Source organism: Pteronotus mesoamericanus, unplaced genomic scaffold, assembly GCF_021234165.1.
Source record: "Pteronotus mesoamericanus isolate MK-2021 breed Mesoamerican mustached bat unplaced genomic scaffold, CSHL_Meso_final contig_177, whole genome shotgun sequence".
Classification (NCBI taxonomy): Eukaryota; Metazoa; Chordata; class Mammalia; order Chiroptera; family Mormoopidae; genus Pteronotus; species Pteronotus mesoamericanus.
Genome location: NW_026555073.1, coordinates 1,606,339 through 1,624,872, shown reverse-complemented (window position 1 = coordinate 1,624,872; position 18,534 = coordinate 1,606,339).

Here is an 18,534-nt window from a genome sequence, read left to right as displayed (position 1 = left end):
CGAGGTGCTGGTTTTGGTCTTTCTTGTCCTGGAGTACTCATCACACCCATCCTGCCTAGGTTCTGGCATGGTGAACTAGTATAAATGTTCGAAAGGTTTCCAGAATCTGTGGCCAAGATGATTGTTGAGGGTCTTGTATGAAGCCAGCCTGCGGGATGAAACTGGCTCTTATGAGCAGACAGTCAACACAGTGGGTCAGAGGAAATGAAGAATCAAGCAGAGATGCTTTAAGAAATAAGTAAATAAATAAATCTTGTGAAATATCTGCTACTGAAAGGAGAGAGTATATACCTTGCAGAGAATTCAAAGTGACTGCCACGCACATGTTCACTGAGGTCAAGAGAATAATGCACTAGCAGAAAAGAATATCAACAATGATGGATTTTGAAAAATAAGCACACAGGAATTATGGAGCCGAAGAATATAACAAGTGTACTGAAAAGAAATTCACTAGAGGGATTAAATATCGGACTAGATCAAGCATAAGAAAGAATTAACAAAATTAAAGACAGGTTGTTTGAAAATTGCATTCAGAGGAGAAAAAAAGAATGAAAATGAGTAAAGAAAGCTTAAAGTACTTATGGAAATCCATAGAGCCAACTGACAGTCTGAAAGGAAAAGAGAGAAAGGAAAGACCAAAAAGCTCATTGGAAATGATAATGCCTAAAAACATCCCAGATCTGGAAACAGAAATAGACAGACGCATCAAGGAACTCAAAGGAGTCCAAGTAAGAAAAACCCAAAGAAATCCATACTGAGCCACATTATTATCAAACTGTCAAAACTCAAAGACCTAGAATTTTGAAGATGTCAAGAGAAAGCAGCTCATCAAGTACAAGAGAATAGCAGGAGACGAAGATTGAGGGTCTATGAAACCATTGCAAGAACTTTAATTTTAAAGTTGAGTGAGACGGGAACTCATTGGTAAGTTATAAGAAGAAGAGAGTTATAACAAGACTTTTTGGAATAATCGATATGGCTTCAGGGCTGAGAATAGACCGTAGCGGGGGCGGTGGCCAAGGCAGGGACTAATTAGAGGCTATTGGCATAGGACAGATGACAGATAATGGCTTGAAACAAGGCAGCAGCCCTTGATGTGATTAGAAGTGGTCAAATTTTGGATGCGTTTTTCATGGAACAGATGACAAGATTTTCTTATGTACTACAAGTGGAACATAGAAGAAAGAAAGGCATCGAGGATAATAAGAAAGACAGCTTGTTGCTTACCACGTCCTCCTTCTTATTGCAGGTGGCAGTTTCCTCAGGTTAAGAGGAGAATGAGAAGGAGCAAGTGGCAAGAGATGACAAATTATATTTCTCAGCTTCTCATTCACATGGAGGAGGCCAAGGAAATGCAAGGTTAAAATTGTTGAGTGGATCTTCAAGAAAAAAGTACTTGAAAAGGAATCAGCTCAGCCAAGACTCTCTTTGTTCTTTTCTTATTGCCCGTGTTCTTTTCTTCTTTTCCAGACCTGGAACGTGGACAAAAAGGCCAAGATTATTGTAAAAACCATGTCTTAAGCCCTTACACAAATGCTAAGTTGCCCATGTCTCAAAATATTTGTCATATTGGAGAAATAATCATTATATATTTACTCATGTAATCAGGCCTCTGTTACTTGTATCTTAGTTTGATTTCTCACGTACATAAATGAATTCAAGGTATTTTGCATGAATAGTAAAATAACGGCATTGCCATTTGCGGACAAGGGGAGCACAGTGGGAGAAGCACATTTAGAGGGAAAACTCGCAGCTCACCTTTCCACGCAGCGAGTCTGAGGTGGCTATTTGGTATCCGGGTGCAGATTTTCACAAGGTAACTGGACAGAGGAGTCGCATATATATGTGAGCCAATCCTGTGATTTCTAAATCTTATTGATTCATTAAAAAGAAAATGTATTTATTTTTTATCTTGTTTCCTTTTACTGTATTTTGCCATGTATAATGTGCACTTTTTCACCCAAATTTTGAGGGAAAAATAAGGATGCACATTATACATGGGTAGTACCTGAAATACCTCATATCTATTCTTTTGTTTTGTAATTATTTGTTACATACAATTTCTTGTACTATGTTAAAAAATAAATGCTGAAATTCCTTTGTAATACAAAAAAACAAGTATTTACATATAAATAAATACCTAAATTGAATTAAAAAATTAAAATGAAAGATTTTTTTCCTGAAAGTTCAGGCCAAAAACATGGGTGTGGATTATGCATCGGAATGTGTTATACACAGTAAAATACAGTATGTACAATTGGCTAAATAGTATTTCATAATCAATTCATAAAAGGTAGACAAATATGCTTTCTGTCTTTGTTTCTTTCATCATAATGGCATCACCATGAAAATTTACAAAATGAAATAGAATTTTCTGTTAACACCCTTAAACCTTTGTAAAATTGTAGGTGCTAATTTATTTAAATCAATTTGGACAGAAACTATTTTTTGCTATAATAAATACTAATAAAATCACAAACTCTAGTTCTTAGTTAAATTTCTGTGATACTGTGCATTTGTACCTAAGTAATCGTATATATATGTACTTTAATATATGCAACATGTACTTTAATATATGCGACTAATTATCATGGAGTGAAAAATAAATGGTTGAATCAAAGCACAGAGAAAATATCCCCAGCCCTGACCAGTGTGACTCAGCTGGTTGGGCATTGTCCCACAATGCAAAAAGGTCACGGGTTTGATTCCCCATGAGGGCACATGCCTGGGTCGTGAGCCAGGTCCCTGGTCAGGGTGCATGCGAGAGGCAACAGATTGAAGTTTTTCTCTCACATCGATGTTTCTCTACCCTTCTTTCTCCTTCCCGCCCCCCCCCATAAATAAATAAATAAAACCTTAAAAAAGGAAAATATCCCCATACTTATGATATTGATGAACACAACTAGCTAATAACCACCTCCCAACCCGAGGTTTGGAATATATCAAAAAGTCAAATAATAATAAAAGGGGCTAAGAAAATATACACCCGGAAGTTCATCCAGCCTAAGCAGCAGTCTTAGTATTGCTGATGTGGGTTGTTACAGAAATATGGGCGATTACATTTCCAAAGATTCTTTCTCTATAAAAACCTTGCTCTGCACAAGCAGAATGTCAAAATTTCCATTCACATTTTAACACTATACGTAGCTACATGTTTCTTCGCTCTCACGGTAATTACTTAGAGGAAAATTTATCATCTCATATTGTTCTTCCCATTTTTGATTCTGCATTTATGAGCTCGCAAGCAGCCAGGAGTTTATTATTACCCATTTTTAAGCAGCCAACAAAATAGTAAATTATGCATTTGAAAGCCCTGCTGGCTGACATTTTTTAAAGTTCACTGGACTTTTTTTTTTTTTTTTCTTGTAGTAGAAATGCGCTCCAAGCACTCAAGGTCTGAAATCTGATTCCCATTTAGATGTCGTGGAGAGGTAAGTGCAATGAGCGCTCATTAATATTTCATGGCCTAAGTGAGCAGTCCTTTGCCACTGCCATCGTAGCGTCGTTTCTCCCTCCGTAATCAGAGAGGTATAATCTGGTAGGTGCACTCAGCTTTATTATATGTCCCTTTTCATTCCCCCCAAATAATTTTAAGTGACGTATTAATTTGCAAGTGTTTTCCATTTGATCCGCACATAGTGCAGCGGACAGCATTAAGCATACGACGACTTGCCAGTAGCCCCGAAATTAATGATATGCTTCCCCAAGAATTATAAAACACTTTCAAGATACTGGAATATTGTGACATATGCTTTTTGCATTTATGAGAATCCAGAATATTATGCTATAAAGTGCTATTTTTTATAAATGCCTCATTAGCTTTCTCATTGTTCTCAGATGTAAAGCTGTAAAAAGTAATCTTTATTTCCTTGTCTATTATGAGAAATCTTTTGAACTCACTGAAAGAATTAAAGCATTACCAGTGTGTACATGGCAGCAATATTCGAAACATTTTTTTCTGCTGTGATAAGCTGTCATGCCATAATCAAAGTAGGAAGAAAAAAAGAAAAAACAAAATAGGGTCAACCTGTAGTTATGTTCTCTATGAATATGACTAATTGCATCTTTGGATTTGTTTCTGAATTTTTTCCTTAGAATAAAAGTTTGAAAGCATTCTGTAGGAGCCCTCCTACCCCTGTGTTCCCTTAGCTTCTTTTAACTCGAGAGAACATTTAATGAAGCCATGCGTTTTTGACAAATTGTAAAAACATATTTTTGGTAAAATTAAGTGAAGATTTTCTTTGCTTGTTTACTTCACTTTGTTGTGGTGAAGAAACAGATTTTAAAATCTTTATTGCATAGCTTTGCATTTTATAGGTTGTCTAAGATATTAGTTAGGAACACAATTTTCAAAGCAACATAGATGTTTATGTTGAAGGCTTCCTGATCTTCTACTCTTAGGCTTTGGAAACAACTCTATCTGACAAGGTGTATTTTCTCTACACCAGCCTGTACTTTAGCTCTCCTTAACTCTTTTTTTCAACTAAGCCTCAACTTTGAGACTTCCCTATTTATCTTCGCGTTGTCTAGTTTTAGCTAAAATTCTGCTAATTCAGTTTAGCCAGAGCACCCTATCCTCCCTGTTTGATTACCATTAAATTCTAATCAGATTTCTTATCTTTCTCTATCCCCCACGTGATATCTGAGCACTCTGGTCTGCCTCCAGCAAGAATCCAGTTAGGTTGGTTTAGCTATATTCTTCCATTCACCTTGATGCTTTCTGTTAGTAATTTTTCATCTACCAACTCCTACTCTGCTCCTTAGCTATAAGTTCCCACTTGCCCATGCTGTATTTGGAATTAAGCCCGGTGTTACACCGAGTTCTTTTTCCCTCTCTCACAGTAGTCATGCAACAAAACTACTGGGTTCTATTGCTATAGGTTCTATTGCCTGCCGCCGATAAGAATTGTGACTCTCAATGCCAGAGTCTTATGAAAAGGAAAGGGACTATTGATTGAAAAGTTAGACAGATTTAGAATAATGGCAGAATTCTGCACTTAAGTCTTACTCCCTTTAGAAACAAAGAAACACCCACAAACGCACAGTCCTGCTCTCCCTTGCCAAACCGGGCCAGAGGTTCTGTCTTTCAGGAAAGGAAATAGATGTCTGTAGTTTAGCGGGAAGATTCCCATCTGTATCCTGTCTTGTTCTCGTTGTTTGTGCTCCACTGGGCTCCAGCTCTTGATCCAAAACCACATCCTCATGATCGGCTGGGAGACCCTTCTGCCTCCTATCAAACCGTGTGGCCAGGACAGAATTCCCTGCTCCCAAGCCTCATGGTTAAGAGCATGTGCAAGGGAGGTAGCCTCTCCTGGCTCTTCTGCCCTCTTTCCCACCTGGTCCAGAGCTCCATCATGGCTGAGAGAGAGAGGGGGGTGGGCAGAGAGGCTGTCCCCTCCACCTGAGGTTAAATCCCGGTTCAGATCTTCCTTCATAACCCCATTTCCGACTTCTCCCTTGCTGGGTGACACCTGCTAGCACTCTGGTTCCTCCTGCCTTTGTCAGCTGCCATTGTTAGTTGGGGCAAGCGTGGCCCTGTGACATAGAGCTAACTGCTTTCCTGCTCTCCTGCGGGTGCAGGAAGCCCCTGCAGCTACTTCACATCCTGGGTGAGAGTCACGCCCATCTCCCTGGCTCTGTGGGCAAAACAACCATTTCGCATCACTGAAACTCTGGCCAAGCTCCTCAGATGTGCAGAGTAACTCTCGATGGCCCTGCTGCACTTCCCTCATCCCCCCCAGCAATAGCCGTGGGGGCTTTGGGATTTTGAGGCACGTCTAGTTCAGCACCCCGTCACAGTCCCGAGTAATTTCTGTTCTTATCGCTTTGCTGTCTGTCTCTGGTTCATCTGTCACAACTCTACAATTGTGATCACATATTTCATCTTTAAATAACCTTACATGAGCTCATGGTGTAGCACCCTACCCCACCTTTTCTTTAAGAGGAAACAAATGCTCGGAACTTCTCATCTCTCTGCCTCCCTCCACATACAGCTGCTCTTCTATTTACTGCTTACGTTGGGGTTACATCCCAGTAAATCCACTGTAAGTTGAAAATACTATAACTTGAAAATGCACTCAATACCCCTAACAAACTAAATGTCATAGCTTAGCGTGACCTACCTTAAACATGCTCGGAACACTTGCATTAGCCAACAGTTGGGCAGGTCATCTCCCCATGAGCAACTTGCCCTAACAGGGCAGTCTCTCGCTCAATTAGCATATGTTTTGTTTGTTAAGTCACCTAGAAAATAATGGGGGATTTCCAACCTATCCATGGATTTTAAGCAACGGTGATGACTGCTCAAGGAATATGTTCATATGAAGCTTTAAGATGATGCCTGCTCATAGAAATAGCATTCTTTTTTAAAAAGACCATTTATTGAGTGAACACGCCAGAAAATATCTTATTTACTGTGTTATCTTAGCCTTTCTGGTCTATGTCCAAGGATTTTTTTTTTTTAACAAACACAGAAAAGAAAATTAAGCACAAGGGTGAATTTATTGGGAGCATCCCAGGAACTGTACAGATTACAGAAAACATGGGAAGGGAGGCAACAAAGGACCAGTATTTCCGTTGGACTCTTTATCCCTGGTCTGCACCCTCTACACAGCCAGTATTTTTTTCCCTTCAGAATGACTTTCTACACAGAGAAGAAAACATATTGAAACTTAACACTATGTCTTGCTGCTGTGGAAACCCAGAGAGATATTTTACCGAACTTGCTCAAACCCAGCTTTCAAAATTTCAAGGCAGATTGAAGAAAAGATTGACCATGTCAACGTAAGAAACATTCAAACCCTCAGAGAATTTTTGTGAGTTTATTTGAGCCAAACTCATGACAATTGCCATGAAGCAAAATCTCAACAGATTGACAAATGCTCCCAAGAATGGCAGTTTAACTCCTTATTTTGTACAGTACAATCAAAAGAGGAGGCATAAGGGAGTTACAGGAAGTGCATTGGTGGTAGATTAGGGAGGCGGGAGAAAGCAAAGCAAGGAAGCCTCTGGGATTGGATAAAAAGTAAAAAGAGAGACACCTTCTTTTACATAGGTGGGTAGGGGATAGTTAACAGTCAACAATTAACACAATGACGATAACAGTGAGGGGGTTTGAGCCCCGCCCTGCCCCCGTGTGGTGCCTATGCTTTGAGGGGTCTGGAAAAAGGAAATTTGACATTCCAAAGGCATGTTATCATAGAGGCAAAAAACACAAGAGACAGGCTCAGTTAAGGGAAAGATTGAGCTTCCTTAGGGAAAATACCAGCCTAGGCCATGACTATCCACCATGAATTGCTTTTAGTTCATAAGTGCTCATTTCAGGCCATCTTACGTGTTGGCTTTAGGTCGACAAAGGTAGAAGGTCACGGCCCAGGCCGACTCTGAGCTTGGCAGGTTCCGCATGTGGCCCCTTGTCTTCTACAACCACAATATGAGTCTGAACTTTTAGAATTAAACTATTGCCAACCAAGCAATTGGCAAGCTGGTAATGAGAACTAGAAATAGCTTTGAGAATATAAAATTAAGCAAGTGCAAATTGCATGACTTATCAAAAATGATTTCAGAAGGAAATATATTGTCTTAGAGGTGGATCAGTGTTAAATATGTGCCAAAACAAGAACTCTTTACTCTGTGTACACTCAGTTTATACTGTTTCCTCTTAGAGGAAAGGGAGCTATTAAATTTCCATAGTGACGATTACTTTTTCACAACGCAGCAGACTTTAGAAAAATTGAAAGCTCTACAGCAAATAAAAACTTATTTTAAAATAAAAAAATATTTTATGTGTTATATCTTGCCTTCGAATCCAAAGTAATATTATTATAAAACATATATCAATCCTAATTTTAGTTTTATTATCTCACACAAATTTTTGATCAGCAAAAACCACAATACAATCTTATTGTTCAGAGTTGCAATATTTTACAACTGATTGTTAACAGCAGCTGAATGTGTTACTACAGATACTTTTTTATATATATCACAGCATATAGAATGAATTTGGAATTTGGTTTAATTTTGCTTTTTGTGGGGAAGTCTGTATATGTTCTCTCTTTAAGCTATAGGATTTTTAAGGGGTTTGTATAAAGGTACAAAAGACATGTGAATTTAATACCTTAAAACTGACACTACTAAGAACGTTTGTGTATTATACATAACCTGATCCAGTGAGAAGAATAGGTTACTTCTTAATTTCCTTTAGTTTTTATTCTGAATTAACAATTGAAACTTAATATGTCCTAATCTGTCTTTTGTCAGCTATTAATATCCATTATAGCAATTATTTCTAATATCTCTGGGACAAAGAAGCAAATTAACCACTAAAGGGCAGTTATATTTATAATTCTAATTTATAGGAGAAATTGAAGTATTAATTTAAAAAGAAATTGCTCTCATGCTTTCCAGTTATTATCAGGACCTCGTATGCAAAAACAATAATAACTTCAAGGTTTTTTTAAACTCATTTTAAATCTTTAGTTGAGACCTACAAATATAAATGTTGAACTAAGTGCAAATACTAATTGAAACAATTTTCAATTTTTATACATATTAGAACAAGATGTGATGGCAAATAATTACTGCTGGATCCTGACTTCTCATATTTGGTCTTGATAACTACTGCTTGGTTTAATTACATTCAGATACTTGAGTTTTTGGGTTTTACGTGACACAGCCAAATGATAATATAACTTAACTTCTTTGAACACATAATGAAGTTTAGCTAGTAAACTTATAAAACAAGGAGCCTCTAAGTTGGCATGAAGGGTTGGATTAAATTCCTTGGAAAAGAAGTAACAACCAGTGCACATAAAATGTGCTTCTGGAAATTTCATGTACTCTCTGAGGATTCACTGTTCTTTTATTTTCTGTCATTTCAGTAACGGATTTTAAAAATTGAAACTGTATGTTATATGTGAAAAGTTGTATTTCAAAACAGCATACTTCTACCATTTTCTAAATGTATTCAATAGTCACAATTGTCTTTCTGTTTGAGAGGTTTCAAGCTGTAGCTACATGATAAAAATAAAACAGGTTGTTTTAATAAATTAACTTAAACAACTAGTAAATACAAAGGACATAATAATTACTGTGGAGATACTCAAAGTACTTTGAGAACCATAGTTTGCTTTGTAAATATGTAGTGTTGTTATGATGACTCAATACAATATTAAGAAATACAATGTTTCTTTTTATTCAGGTAATTTAGAAGTTTGCCTCACATACAATATTTTAATACTATTAATGTTTTACTTTTTATTATAACAGGAAGATCAATTCTTAACTGGAGTGATACAAACTTTACTCCAAATTATATTCATAGTAACATGGTATTTTATTTTATTTTTTTAAAGATTATATTTATTTATTTTTAGAGAGAAGGGAAGGGAGGGAGAAAGAGAGGGAGAGAAACATCCTTGAGTGGTTGCCTCTCACACGCCCCCTGCTGGGTACCTGGCCCACAACCCAGGCCTGTGCCCTGACTGGGAATCGAACTCGTGACCCTTGGATTCACAGGCCTGTGCTCAATGCACTGAGCCACACCAGCCAGGGCAACATGGTATTTTAAAGTAAAAGTTAAAATCTATTTCAGTGGCTACTAGTAATAGGTCATTTATACTGATTAAAAAGTATCAGTTTTTGATAGTCAACATCATAGGAGGCTGCTTATATTTAGTTTTGTACTTTCCATTGTAAGGCAAAAAGTAATAATTGAGTTAACTTGATCCATGTCACTTTTACAATTAGAAAAGAAAATAACTCAGAGTGGTATGCAATTTCAAAAAAAAGTATAAGCATAATTTAGCTATTTCAATGTGCTACTCTACAAATCAAAAATAGTTACTTGGGAATTTGTTTATAAATGTGTCCCATTTAATAGGCCGTCACCTTTAAAGGTATGACAAAACCAGTCAGGCTGATGGGAATGATTCATCTTTGCTATGGACCCTCAGCCTGACCTTGTGGAAAAGGTTTAATGCAAACGTAATGTAACTACCATATTTCTTTTAGTGTCAGAAAGAGAATATTTGCATGAAATAGTATGGATTTGAATGAAATAGTAAAAATGGACTCAAGAGCGGTAACGGAGAATATTTGATTAGACTTACTAGTTCATACTGCAAGCAAAAATGCTTTATATCCTTGCCAACTAATTGTCATAATTAAATACAATTTTTAAAAACATCATTTACTTGAGGGAAAAGAGGTAAAACTAGGGGTTATTTATTTTCTCATAACTCTTCGGTGTGTTCGCCAACCCAGGGACTTTCCAAACCTCTTTGTTTAGGGCAGGGGTGTTTAGGTCCATTAAATACACAAACACTAACGAGAACTGGTTTCGATGAGTCCAAAAAATGGTTTTAAGTAAATGGACGATGCTGGGTGGGGCCGCATCCGTAGCCATCCTGGGCCGCATGCGGCCTGCAGGCCACGTGTTGGACACCCCTGGATTAGGGCCTTTATGTAAATTACACCATGTTGACATGTTCAATGAAATCAGTGGCCATTGGTGGTTAATTCAATCTCCGATCCTCACTTTTCTTCCTGGTTCCTCTGGCCGTCAGCTCTCATTAGCATACAAAATAACCCTCAAAACTGCCGAGATTCCAAGGTTCTAGAAGCTCTTGTGTCAGAAACCAGGAACTAAACCAAATATTATAACAAAATGTGCTCCTATCACCCCCATCACTCAGGAAATGATGAGTTTTAAAAGTTCTTGTGCCAGAAACTGGGAATGAAGACCCAGTGTGTCTGTCTTATGTCACGATATCACAGATGTGCCCCTAAGCTCTCTCTTCTAGCCCAAGACTGCAAACGTGTTTCCCTGGCTTGTCTTCTAGCTGTTTTATAGCACTAGGTTTTATATTTAGTTCACTCCATAGTGAGTTCATTTTTTATATCAGCTTTTTTATACTCTGTCTTTTCATCAAGCAGTATTGGGTCTCTTAAGCTTCTTCAGGAAGCTGTGAAAGGATTTCAGCCCACGTGGGAACTGGAGGATATGAAATGGAGAGACCCACGCCAGCATCCTCAGGAGAAAGAAGTCAAAGAACTGAAAGATGGATTTTCCATAAGTGCCTGATTGACAAAAGACCAAAATTTATCTTCTGGCCAAGAATCTCTCCCCATCCTCCAGCCGACGATCTTAGTGCTTGCAATCGGACAGAACTACACTTTCTCTGTGCTTGTTGACCCCCAGCTTCCCCCAGCCCTTCGAGAGACCTGCCGGTAGTTCACCGTAGTTTGCATTTCCTGAATTGTGATTTTTCTGCTCCTCCAGAATACACTCAATTTCCGGTAATTCAAGTTTGCTTCAGTTTACCTCTTTATTTACGTTGACAAACTCGAAGTGCTCTGTCTGTCCCTCAGTAACCAAATTATTGATATGCTATACGAGATCTGTCCTGAAGGTATCTACCCATGTAAATATGAAGATACAGACATTTATTGAAGAAGATACAAGACACAAGAAACACTGTACACAGGACCATGACGCCTCAGTCCTCTTCCAAGTAGGCACCTGGGGACCTCACACAGTTCTCCCACTGGCTATCGGCTGCCCCGACATATTTTCCTGGACCTCATGAACAGTCTGAAACCTCTTCCTTTTCAAAGGTGATTTAAGTTTTGGGAAAAGACAGAAGTCGCAGGGCACCAAGCCTAGGCTGTAGTGGGGCGATTAAATGTTTCACTGGGTGATTTAATTTTTCCCCCCAAAACTCTGCACAAGATGTGATGCACGAATAGGCACATGGTTGTGATGAAGCTGCCGATCACCAGTTGCCCATACCTGTGGCCTGAATCATCCAAATAGTTTCCATGGAGGAATGTTCAAGCTTCACACAAAATATGATGCAGATTCATTGCTCTACTCACTCAGCCATTTTGAATGTGACGGCCACACAGTACCCATGCTCACTCAACGGCATCCACTGCCCCCACTGAGTAGGACAGTGAAGTCGTCCTTGTTCACGCATGCGCATTCCAGTCCACTCTCCTTGGCTGCCAGGTTACATTGATGTTGCACAAACTGTACTCATTATATTAACAATGGATAGACTTGTTCCAGACAGGCTTTGTACATAAATATAATAACAATAGTATTTATATGCAATGAATGAAAGACATGGCACTTTTGAATACAGTAGCCCGTCCCCCCTCATTTGCAGAGAATACGTTCCAGGACCCCTGGTGGATGTCTGAAACCATGAATAGCACAGAACCCTACAAATATTATGTTTTTCCCTATCCATATATACCCATGATAAAGTTTAGTTTCTAAATTATGCACAGTAAGAAATTAATGACATCTACTACTAAAATGGAACAATTGTAATAATATACTCTAAGTCATATGAATGTGGTCTCTCTCTTTTTGGTAACTGATCTGATCACCAAGACAACTACTGAGTGACTCAGAGAAGGAAGTGACTACCTGGACATGGGAATGATGGCCTTCCCAGGTGGGACGGAGCGGGACGATGCAAGATTTTATCACAACACACAGAATGGCCCACAATTTTAATACGTATGAATTGTTTATTTTCAGAACTTTCTATTTAATATTTTCTAAGCACTGTTGACCATGGGTAACTCATTCCTTGAAATCTTGGAAAGTAAAACTGTGGGAAAGGGAGAGCAGGGCTACTGATATAAATTTACATACATATATATATATATATATATATATATATATATATACACACACACACACACACACACACACATATATATGTATATATATATAATTTTGTTCTTTACCTACCTTATGTCAGTGGTTTTCAAATGCAGTGCTTTTAACCTTCCTTCCCCAGAGAACAAGTATTAATATCTGGAGAAATATTTGGTGGTTACAACTGGGGGCAGTGGTATTACTCGTAGGTAGTCGGTAAAGACCATGGATGCTGCTAAAAACCCTAAAGATCCTACAATGCACAGGACATTCTACCACCATAAAACTGGCTCTAAATGTCAGCAACACCAGGCTAAGAAACCCTCTCCTTCCTTGCTGATATTCAGAGAGCACCATCTTTTAAAATTGGGAATCATGTGGCAATTTTTTGGCATTTTTCTTCCCACCAGAATGTTACACTTAAACATGTTTTGCTTACTGTTTATGAGTGATTTTCCCACAGATACTACTTGCATCTGTTCCCACTTGTTTTTCAGCATTAAACCAAATAGCAATTTAAGCAACTCATGACTTCTGACTGAAAGTACTTAAAAACATGATTTAGACTATGTCTTCAGATCTAAAATAGTAGAACTATTTCCATATTAACCATAATATATGTAGATATATCTTGAAATAAGCATGCATATAACCTTGTTATTCCTTATCAATTAATTATATATATATATATATCCATAAACCATGCTTTGTTTAATTTTTCATGTCTTACAATTTTAATACAATTGGAAAAGCATCATAGTTATTTTTCTATAACTTCCTTTTCTTGTCCAAAAATGTGTATGAAATGCATTCATCCTTGTTCTTTGTATATCTGTAGATCATTCACTTTTATTTCTGTATGGTTTTTTTGTTATACAAAAATTCCACAATGTATTTATTTATCACGATTTAATGATTACTTCTGTTATTTTCATATTTATTTATATTACAAAAAAGATGCTATGAATGTTGTATATCCAATTTCTATTGGACACATTTTTATTTAGAATAGTAATCTTTAAACACTTTTTTCTTGAATACTCCTAAAACAATTGTAAAAATTACATCTCCACATATGTGGGGATTGGTGTTGCAATATTTTGATTTATAAAAATTACATATTTAGTCTATCAGAGGACCAAAATATATTCCTTATAAATATTTTGGTCTTTTTCTATAGTTCCTGGATCACAACTTCCAAAACCTTGGAATTTCCTGAGCAATAAGAATAATGGGACAGCTTTGGTTATATTTAATTTCTCGTCCCCAGTTTGTGAAATCCGTTCACAACCATATAAGTAAAAGAGGTGTGTGGTTATTCACAACAAGTGTCTTTCACCCACAACCAGGTTTAGATTAATGAGGTGACTTTTGCAAAGCATGTCGGGATAGGGGTTAGTTACCAGGAGAACCAATAACCTTCATTTCTAGGGAGAAAAAATGGACTTGAGTTTGAATCCATCACCAATGGCCAATTATTTAGTCAATTATGCCTATGTAATGCAGCCATCATTAAAAACCCAAAAGGAGAGGATTGGGGAGCTTTCCAGTTTGGTGAATTGGAATACTTCCATGTACAGCGATCCTGAGAAACATAAACAAAGTTGGGAAAATCACACTACCTGATACCAAACTATACTACAAGGCCATAGTCCTCAAAGCGCCATGGTCCTGACAGAAAAACAGACACACAGATCAATGGAACAGAATAGAGAGCCCAGAAAGAAGCCCATGACTTCATAATCAATTAATATTTGACAAAGGAGGCAAGAACATACAATGGGGTAATGATAGTCTATTCAATAAATGGTGTTGGGAAAATTTGACAGGTATATGCCAAAAAAATAGACTATGCAACCTTCTTACATCATATACAAGAATAAATTCAGAATGGATTAAAGACAAATATTGGACTCCAGACCATAAAAATCCTATGTTCATTGCAGCATTATTTGCAATCGCCAAGATTTGGAAGCAGCCCCAGTGCCCATCAGAGGATGAGTGGATCAAAAAGCTGTGGTCCATTCACACCATGGAATACTACTCAGCTGCAAAAAGGAAGGAAATCTTACCCTTTGCAACAGCACGGATGCACCTGGAAAGCAATATGCTCAGCAAAATAAGCCAGTCAGAGAAAGACAAGTACCATATGATCTTACTCATATGTGGAATCTAAAGAACAAAATAAACTAACAAAAGAGACACAGATTCTTAGATATGGAAAACAGACCAACAGCTGTCAGAGAGGAGGGGGTTTACTGGGCTGGGTAGAAAAACTGAAGGGATTAAACAAAAAAAAGAAAGAGAGGGAAGGAGATAGAGAGAGACAGGGAGGGAGGGAGGGAGGAAGGAAGGAAGGAAGGAGGGAGGGAGGGAGGGAGGGAAGGAAGGGAGGAAGGAAGGAAGGAAGGAGGGAGGGAGGGAAGGAAGGAAAGAAGGAAGGAAAGGAAGGAAGGAGGAAGGAAGGAAGGAAGGAAGGAAGGAAGGAAGGAAGGAAGGAAGGAAGGAAGGAAGGAAGGAAGGAAGGAAGGAAGGAAGGAACTAATGAGCGTGATACCAGCGTGGTGATGACCAGAGGGGCAGGGGTGGAGGGAGGTAAAAGAAGGTAAAGGCGACATAAATGGTGATGGAAGGAGACTTGGCTTGGGGTGGTGAACACGCAATATAATATACAGATGATATATTATCCAATTGTACCCCTGAAGCCTATATAATTTTATGAACCAATGTCACCCCAACAGATTCAATAAATAATCATCAGAAGCTTGTACCTGTTAATAAGCTTATTAATTACTCTTTTCTGTCACTAACTTGGTGAAAATTTTGATGTGTTCTATATCTACCTTTTTATTAGCTCTTAAAATTAATTTTATTTTAATTTCACCCACAGGAAAAGGAGGGTAGTCCCAGTCCTCATGTGCCTTCAGGGCTGATGTGCCAGGAAATCTCCTGAGAATCACCAAGAGAAAATGTAACGATAAAACATGGTTGTCTTTCAAATTTTAATTTATAAAGAAAAACATGAAATGATGTATTTTCCATGAGACACATTTACAAAAATATTTTTTTATTTTTCTTATGGGTCAAGCCATTTAAAACCTCTCTAAGGAATTCCTTATTTTTTGCCAAAGCTGAATTAAAATGTGAATTTTGTTCATTCTGACACCAACTTGACCATGCATGACTTCAACTGTTTTTATAATATATAAAGAGCTCTAAGCAGCAAGCCCTGAATCGTAGCTCCATAGCCAAGGAGGTCCTTGAAAATGTAACCTGGTTCCAGGTGATACAGTCATATCAAAACTTTACTGAGACCGTGGTTAGACTGACGTGAGCACAAAACTACCGTCTCCAGAAGCAGCCCTCATTGTAGTAGGCACGGGCTATGTTGTAAATTTTCAGGGTTGCAAGAATGTCTTTCTGGCCAAGTAGATCTTGCAAGTACATTGACCATGACATTTATTTGATGGTCATTTCATTTACTTAGGCAGTAAATACCCTTGTTAAAGATCAATGTTATCAGGAAGAGCTGAAACATGGAAATAAGACTATCTGATTGCATGTTAATTTCTACATTATCTTTATTTGTCCAAGCTGAATGCGAGCCTGAGTTGTTACATACAAAAATAATGACATGAATGTCTGGAGGTGGGAGCAATTAGCAATTACTATATCAGGGCTGGCAGCACAGGCTCAGAAAATTTCACAGTTGGGGGATTTGAACTTCCAAGAACCAGCAGAAGAGGACTGTGTACTGAGAAAGGGACCACTAACCATGGAGACCACGGGTCCAAAAAGTGACTCAATGTGTGCTGAATAATAACTTCTCAGTTTAACGAGTCCCCACCTGGTATACAATTATTGATACAAAATATTCTTATGGTAAATTTTTTCTAAGCTTTCTATCTTATCTTTGGACACAGTAAGTGCTCTCTGATTATTATTTATTTAAACTGCCTAGGTTGTCTTCTTTCATCATTAGAATAAAAGGACAACCACTGAGAGTACAGTGTCCCCGCTCAAGATGCTAATGCATTTATGTTTTCTTTATTGCTCTGGGAAATAGTGGCATTTCACGTTACTGCCTTGAGTTCCTCTGTGTCTCCTCAGCACTAACAATTCATTCCATAATATACAATAATACGGCAATAAGAACAAAGTGATGACCAGCTTTATATCCAGGCCCAATCCCAACTTTGTAACTAAATCAAAGTATTGTCATAAACGAACATATATAACTGGTTTGTGAAATACAGCCACCTCTTCAGTTATTCAGGCTTTGATTAGACAGGTCATATGCTATGCAGATTTGCCTTTCTAGCATCCCCTCAGCAGGGGAGAAGAGGAAGAAGCCGTGACAACCAATGTTTCTGCCAGGAATCAAAGAGGAGATTGTCGTGCTTTGCTGAAACAAGGATCATGCTTATTGGCAGGTTTTTTAATCCATAGTAAATATCTTAGTTATCAGAACCGGAAAATGACACAAAGTTGAAATTTGTATACATGTACAAATATATGTTCTCTATATATTTACTTACACATTATATACAAGCTATATATGTGTAAATCATCACAATGGCCATGATAAAAAGTATAGTTACTTTGTCTGGATGATTTTCCTTTTTACGCTGAAGATACAAAGTTTTTTTTATGGCCCAAAACATAGTGTACAACACAGTATCCCCCGTACATGTATGTGTCACAAAAACAAAAATTTCACAAAGCGGTTTTACCTTTAGTATATTATGCTTTGATATTTCTTTCTTTGTCTATGCATATTTCAATTTTAAATGCTTAGTAAGCTCAAATAAACCGATGTGATGACCTAGCAATGGGTCTAACTCAGGATCTGTGAGCCAGCCCGCCAAACTGTGACCATGTTTTTAAAAAGCATATTAACTATTTTTTATGTTTTATTATATGCTATTATTTAATAATTAAGACACTTGAGGAAGTGGAATTCATTTTAAAAATTCAAAATTGCTTCTATAAAAAATTTGCCTTTCTTTCTGCGGAGCTGAACTCTAATGATGCAATGCTAATAAAAATAATATGAACACCTTTCCTTGTTTTCCTAGAGCAGCTGAAGTTGGTCTCCAAGCTTTTATGGAGACTGACACTGAATATTTACGACAGATTTTTACCCGTCCCTGGCCGCGTGGTGTGGACTAAGGGAGCCTGCAAGCCAGATTTATCTTAAATTCAGAGCTGTTTCAATGACACATTTGTACGGCTCTATCGCTCTTTCTTGTATTTGTTTTCATCGCATGAGTGTATAAACTGATGTATAATTTTTGTATGTTTGCGAGAATTAAATATTTTGCAGTGCTGTCTTCTGCACACATCATGCACTCAATAAATATTTTCGAGTGATGGTCTTTCTGCCTGCTTTACTCAGCTGTCACAGGCCACTAACTCCCGCTAAAACTTTCGATGACTTCAAACAAAATGTCATTGCTGCCGTGACCATGCATACAACGAATTCCACAAGACTCTGGATTACCCATATTTTCCTCTGTTGTCAAATGCCATGCCTCAAAATTTAGTTTTTGAACGTGTATAATAAGATGGTGGTTAAGGTTTTGGGTTTTATCACATTTTTAAAATTTGTAAATATTTATTTTCGGAGAGAAGGGAAGGGAGGGAGAAAGAAAGGGAGAGAACATCAATGATATACGAGAGAAGCATGATTGGTTGCCTCTCCCACACCCCCAACTGGGCACCTGGCCCACAACCCAGGCCTGTGCCCTGGCTGGGAATCGAACCGGCAACGTTTGGGTTTGCTGATGGATGCCCAACCCACTGAGCCACACCAGCCAGGGCTCTATCACATTTTTAAAATAGTAAAGGAAACTAGGTTC